The sequence below is a fragment of the Ptychodera flava genome, chromosome 6 (genome assembly GCF_041260155.1).
Source record: "Ptychodera flava strain L36383 chromosome 6, AS_Pfla_20210202, whole genome shotgun sequence".
Taxonomy (NCBI): domain Eukaryota; kingdom Metazoa; phylum Hemichordata; class Enteropneusta; family Ptychoderidae; genus Ptychodera; species Ptychodera flava.
In genome coordinates this window covers 16,278,208-16,285,438 of record NC_091933.1, presented here as the reverse complement: position 1 = coordinate 16,285,438, position 7,231 = coordinate 16,278,208, and the positions used below count along the sequence as shown (strand labels likewise).

General features: G+C 37.7%; 1 protein-coding gene across 2 annotated transcripts in view; it reads left to right on the top strand.

Annotated features, from left to right (window-relative positions):
* Positions 1-1,417: 1,417 nt before the first annotated feature.
* Positions 1,418-7,231, top strand: part of LOC139134979 (cytochrome P450 2J4-like) — a 19,163-nt gene continuing 13,349 nt past the window's right edge. The window contains exon 1 of one of the 2 annotated variants that reach the window (XM_070702100.1): positions 1,418-1,548. The gene's annotated coding sequence lies outside the window, so the exon portion shown is untranslated. Of the gene's footprint in view, positions 1,549-2,637; positions 2,732-7,231 lie in introns of those variants that run through there. The other variant, XM_070702101.1, reaches the window with a different exon arrangement.

The window sequence follows — 7,231 nt, the reverse complement described above, 5'->3', positions numbered from 1 at the left end:
TTTACGGGAGTTGGAACTTGGAAATCTCATGTGATGTCAATCTCTTGTGAGGTCAAGGCTAGGTCATGTAGACGAGTTCTTATAGGCCCTTACTTTTATATATGAGCCCTGTGCTAAGTTCCAGAAATTCACATACAGTTAGTGGTTTTCCAAATCAATGCTGGTAAAGAAATAGCTGAAGGAGAAGAATGGGAAGAATAATAAGAATTTTTTTTATTTTTCATATGAACATTAAATACAAAAAATTAATCTCATGTGCAGAAAAAAAACGTATGAAATTCGGCTTTCAGTCTAATGCTTTTTTGCTGTTATGTCTTTAAGGAGGGGAATAAAGAAAACTCATGTGAAACAAATAGGGGCCCGTGCTAATATATGCTGGACCCCTAAAACGTTATAAAATACCAAGGGTGCCAGTTACCTATGATGAGCATACATTGTCACAAATCCAACATTTTGCAATATTTTTGACATATAGGCTGTACTGACTTGTCTTGTCTAGGTGTTTTCAGCATCTCGTATAATCCAGGTCGAATGGTGCTTCATCATTAAATCGTGACAATATGTTGGTGTGAGAAATCGTACCAGACCTCACAGACGCTAATTTAATTGACTGATTGCTTTATAAACAGAGCCACGTAAAAGGCTACGGTCGGTTGGCAAACCAATTAAACGGAACCATCACCAAATTTGGTATGCTTAGTTCAACCTTCACCTGTAAGGATTTTTAAACTCTAATGTCGAGCTTCAGCAGTTTTTGTTAACATCTTCGCGCTACAAGCCAACCTAATATTGCCAGAGTTTTGCCATAAGACTGACAAGAGACGATAGTTTGCTGTGTCTTTAGATTGCATACAAACACTGCAGGAGGAACATCCTGTATCAATATCTTGCTCTGTGACTTAACTCTCAATTTAGACAAAATGTCTCCGCGTTCGTATAATGCCAATGCGTCAAACAAAAACCACTGTATCTATAATCACAACGAATCTAATGGATTGTAAACTTGTATTGGACAAAGGTACATACTTCAAAGTGTCTGCGGACAAATTTTTGCAGGTTGACAGACTGTCACAGTGTAGAAATAGGTCAACCTTTTCCCTTCTCGGTGGTGCAGTCATTGTATCTTGTTTCTTTCGTATCAATGTCTAGGATCTAGCGCTATAGTATTTAAATATTTAAATGTGTGATCACACCAAATCATGTAGATATTGTAGCCAAGAATTCCTTTTTAAATTTCGGACAATGTCAATGACTAGCTGCAAAGGCATACGCCATGGTAGACTTACGAACCCGTGTCCTTGGCCTCATTTCGTTTGTCAATGGGTATACGACCCGGGGGTACAGGTTAAGCATGGAGGTAGGCCGCATGGATTAAGTAAAGTCGCGGGCACCACGCATGCGTAAAGACAAGTTTCTGCTTTGTTTACCGTCGAAAATCCCGTATAATGATCTTTGCTCCTGTTTCTTAGACCAGGGAAATCTCTTATGACTTAAACTCGACAGCAAGTTGATTGCTCAGTACACAAAAGCGGAGGACGAGGATCAATTGTAAGTATCAAACCGCTCGGAAAATTCTAACAAGGTACTGTAAAGTGCTGCACAGTGCAATCCGAGTGTGACGTCGCGTATCATTCAATACATTGTCGAAGAATAACAACGAGAACACGTAAAAGTGGCCATTTGGGGGGGGGGCACTGTTGTAGATTGACAAATCTATTTCGATACTTTCAATAGGGGAAATCAAAACTGAATGCCCAACTGAAGATTAGGACAGCAGTATTAGTGCATTCTACAACTGTATATAAACAACCCAGTATATAAAACTGATTCTCCCTGTGAAATAGCACTTCCTTAGCATTACCTAGCCAGTCGGGGATTATGTCGACCTAATTACCTCTGTGGAAAATCAAAATGATTGTCGACTTCAAAGCAAGTAATGAATGAATGAAAATATTCATGGCCCTGAAATCAACTAATGATGATCAAAGGGGTTATAGCTTAGTTAATAGCTCAAGTTCGCAGTATCATTTTATGACCTCTCTCGACAGGGTGAGCGCTGCGTGTGTCGTACTTTTTAGGTCAACAATGTTAATTTCAGTGTACTTTGACACGAGCTGACCTGCTGATGATAAACGTTGGAAGGTCAAACGTGCGTTTGACTGGGGAAGAGGTTACAAAAATCGTTGCGTTTAGAAACTAAGACACTGTTCTTCTTGCGTATATAGCTGTCGTTTATTTCAGCTTATCAGAACAGCTTAGAAATTAAATATATGACTAGATCAAATATATAGCTTAGTTAATAGCTCAAGCTCGCAGTATCATTTTATGACTTCTCTCGACAGGGTCGGCGCTGCGTGTGGCGTACTTTTTAAGTCAACAATGTTATTAAATTTCAGTGTAGTTTGACACGAGCTGACCTGCCGATGATAAACGTTGGAAGGTCAAACGTGCGTTTGACTGGGGAAGAGGTTACAGAAATCGTTGCGTTTAGAAACTAACGCAATGTTCTTCTCGCGTATATAGTTTTCGTTTATTTCAGCTTATCAGAACAGCTTAGAAATTAAATATATGACTGGATCAAATAGTGCGTGTTAATTAAGCAATACTTTCAAATGCTTGTTCATCTCTTCGATATTTCCTTGATGTGGAAGTTGCTCTATTAAAAGAGCTTCTGTATCACCAAACATTGCCACAAGAACGTTAAACTTCAGGGCTTCCTGTTTCGATATTGGTAAGTTAGGCTTGCTTAAATTATTTTTTTCACAAGAACCCGCTTCTCTTGTTTCCGTAACATGCTGTCACGAATAACTTTGCAGAGAACTTTCGATTTCAATTTCTTCCGATTCCTTTTGGAATTTGGAAAGGCTGTCGATGGGTAGCAGGTAGGCCCCAGCATTTCTATATAGAAATTTGAATGTGTCTATCAGTTTGACGTGTGCCATAATCGCGAGTATATTTCGCACTGTGTCTTGGTCCTGTGGAAACTGTCGATATTTCAGGATTTGAAGTGATAACTTGCTTGCTATGTTGACAATGATAGTATTCTGCTAAAATTCTGACAGGTAATCAATGAATATGTTTGTCACTTCAACAGTAGAACATTATTTTTACAGGATCTTACGAAAGAGTTTTAATATCCGACTCATAAGTGCTAGCATCCGGATGTCAATTTGTGTTAGGTGCGTGTGTAAAATTTGTCGCGTCGAACGGAAACTTGTAAAAAAATAAAGAGGTGTTTACGCCACCAGCAGTTGTGATTGATTTTAACATTCTAAGGAAGCACTCGGATTCTTGGATTGATGTTTCAGTAACATAAGATTTTCGATAACCACCAGAATTTCCAACCAATTTTTCTGCTTCGGATGAGATGATGCAGAATTAATGGAAAAGTTCAGACCAACCAAACTTACAAGCGACAATAACTAATTTTGTGGTGCAAATGTTCAGCAGAGAATTAGACGTTTTACATACGCTATAGGATAAAATTAGGAGACTTAAGCTAGACAGTGAAACTTACTCGCAATGAGTGAGAATGTCTTGTTATTCTCACCGCTGTCGGTGAAGCATTTTTAATTCTCACTGGTGAGCACTGGTGAAATTCACTGGTTGGTGAGAATCAAGGATGTTAACACATCCTCACAGGTGAGACTATAAATTCTCACCAAGCACAGTCAGACTTAGTAATTTTCTCTATGAGAATGTATCATACTCATCATTTACTGGTGAGAATCAACCAGACTCCCGGTCATCGGTGAGAATCAGCTATAGAATCGTTATTCACTTGTGAGAATTAAAAAGATTGATTCTCACCAGTGAAAAACAAGTCTGGCTGATTCTCACCAATGAACGGTTAGTCTGGTTGATTTTCACATGTGAATAATAAGTGTGATACATTTTCATCATGACAATAGCCATTCTCACTGTTAAGGTTGGTGAGAAGTTATAGTGTCACTGGTGAGAATCTGTTACCATCCTTGATTCTCACCAGAGAGTGCATTTCTCACTGTTCACAAGTGAGAATTAAAAAATTCTCACTGATAGCTATGAGAATAACAAGAGATTCTCACCAATTGTGAGAAAGCGTCACTTTCTCGCTCCAGTCTCGCAATTTTACCCTATAGTGATAATTAATATTGTGAATCAGGTGATTCAAGAGATAGCCAATCAGGAGCTGCTACACGCTATTTCACACCAGGACTGAAGATGTTTATGTTTCTTAGACGTGTTAAAGGACGTCAAAAGTCACACAATTCCTTCTTAAATCTTTTAAAGGTTTCGAGCAAAGTTGGTCAACTAAAGGTTTGTCACTAATACGGTAGAATTAAACTTATGATTACATATGCACATAATCAATGCTGTTAATTTCACATTAAAGAGACAGTGTCCACAAAGTGTCCGATGCCTCTTAGTACATGAGCTTTACCTCTTAAAGTTCGTGAGACATCTAAAAGTAGTTCAGGATCATCTTAGGCCATTGACATTCAACAACTTTTGGGAAATATTATGCCATACTGCTTTATATCCAAACACTCAAAACCTATAGAATTGATATTACAAAGATACATGAAATGAGGTTATATCTTGGCAGTATAATACTGGTTAATATCTAACAAAATCAAAACCTGTTGCCCATGTACTTTCTGAGAGATATACAATTAAAGTAGGTCCAAGGTCATCCAATTTCGATTGTGGAGAAGAAGATTTTTGTAGACTCAATGTGAATTATAATGGCCAAGTCATGTGATCGCTCGCAATTACATGTGCAAACTTTAAAGCGTATTGGGCCTGCAGTGCATGGTAAATGAACAAATTTCAGTTGATTTGCCTTGCATTTCTTTAGAAGAAACCATTTTCAGATTTTCAGACAACAAAACATGGCGACCAGGCCACATGACCAGTGTGATGCCAAGGCTAGGTCACGTAGACGAGTTCTTATAGGAATGAGTCCTCTTCCAGAAACTCACATACAGTGGTTTTCCAAATCAATGCTGGTAAAGAAATAGTTGAAGGAGAAGAATAAGAAGAATAAGAAGAAAAAAGTTGGTTTTTTTATTTTCCAAATGAACATTTAATACCAAAAATCAATCTCCTGTAAAGACCAGATATGAACTGAAAATGCCCACGTGTTTCATTATATATTGCAGTTATATGCAAACTGAACCCTTGCCACATTTCTGCAACTTCATTGAAAGTGTTATGATCAACATAACGAATAATATTCACCACAGATTAATTCTAAATCCAAATATATATCCCCAATCAGGAAAGTTCATTAAAATATGCAAATAAGGAATTGATTGAAATGTTCTCATTAAATATGCAAATTAGGAATAGGCTGAAGTAAAAATGTTAAATGACTTTTAATAATCTCGTATCATAGTATCTTTAATGTACAAAACAATTTGTCAGCTTTGGTCTGGTCAAGACAGGTAAATATCCTTAATTAGGAAAGTTCATTAAATTTGCAAATAAGGTATTGGCTAAAGTAAACCAGATATGAACTGAAAATGCTCACGTGTTTCATTATATATTGCATTTATGTGCAAGTTTGAACCTTTGCTACATGCTTTGCTACATTTAAAGAGTTATGATCAACACAATGAATTTCACCACAGATCAAATCTAAAGGTCATTAAGTATTCAAATATGTAATTAGCTGAAATAAAAATAATTAATTTCTTTGAGTACTGTCATTGTATCACAATATAGCATGTGTAATTACCTTTGGTCAAGTCCTTCAAGCTCTATATGCCAAACCGTGAAAGCTTGTTAGCTATTTATGCAAATTATGAATTAGCTGACATGAAAATGCAAAATGACTTTCAATACTGTTATAACCTGGTATAATGATCAATGTACACAGCATGTTTCGCCAAATTTTATCAAGTAAATGCCAGTATATATCCCTAATTTGGAAGGTTCATTAAATATGCATATTGGGAATTGGCTGAAAAAAATGTCAAATGACTTTCAATAATCTTGTATCATAGTATCTTTAATGTACATAGCAAGTTTTGCCAACTTTGGTCAAGTCAAAACAGATAAATATCGCTAATAAATGCGGGATATCGGACCGCAGGCGGGCGAAGATTGCATTATAAGCGCGCCAACCCAAACTCACTGCATGGACATCACATTTACGAAATCGAAGTCCAAAGTCAACTACGTCATTGTTAGAATAAGAGAGGTTTTCCATCACACGGGAGCATACCACAACAAATTTTGCACAGATGGCGTTGCACTGGCATTGAAAAAGGGTGCATGGGAGCATGGGAACGCGGGCAGTTTCCCTCGCTATGGGTAGGAAATGCATTGAGCAAGACACACTTCCGGGTTCGCAAAAAAACGAGGATCCCATTTACGGGGCGCTCAAATATAACTATTTGCTGTGATACATAGCAGAGGCGTATATGTTTGTGATGCTGAGAATAACATCAGTAAATAAATGACGGGTTTTAAAAGTTGACGTTTTTTGCGATGAAACAGACTTCTGAAGGTAGCTCGCTTGGGGAACACGTCATCCCGGCCGCTGTCCGCTTTGACCCCAGTAATTCACACTGGTTTTGGTCGGCCCCAGGTACCCAAGTCACTTCGACCCCGTCACACTTTTGCCTACATGTCCACGGAGACGATTCAACATATTCCACAACAAAGCCAAGACAAAAATTGAAAATATCAATAAAATGGCTTCACAAAGGCTGAAATACACGATACTCGATGAAGTATGAAGTTTATGAAATGAAATCAAAATTGACAACACAAGTGTTTGTCTCGGGTAATACCACTTGAGGTTGAACTATTCTACAGACTGTTTTTTCCATACAGTGCAGTATTTGTCAGTGACAAATTAATCTTTGCAATACATTTTTTTGCGATGAGCTGGAAATTTGATTAATATCGAGTTAATGTACATAAATATTCCGTTATTTACTGGGGACACGTTTATTTTCTCGATCCGCTATCTGCGGACTACGTGCTGAAGTACATTGACTGTTCATGTCAACGATCGTTTCTCCCTCTGCAGAGTTTCTGTATCCCGTTCAACAATGCTGTACCTCGATCACACGATAGTGACGCTATGTAGCTGTGCAGTATTGAATCATAAAATGGCCACCTCGTCTAACAGTAACACGTATTGTTCTTCTCTTCTTCTTTTCTTCTTCTTCTTCTTCTTCTTCTTCTCTTCTTCTTTCTTCTTCTTCTTCTTCTTCTTTCTTCTTCTTCTTCTTCT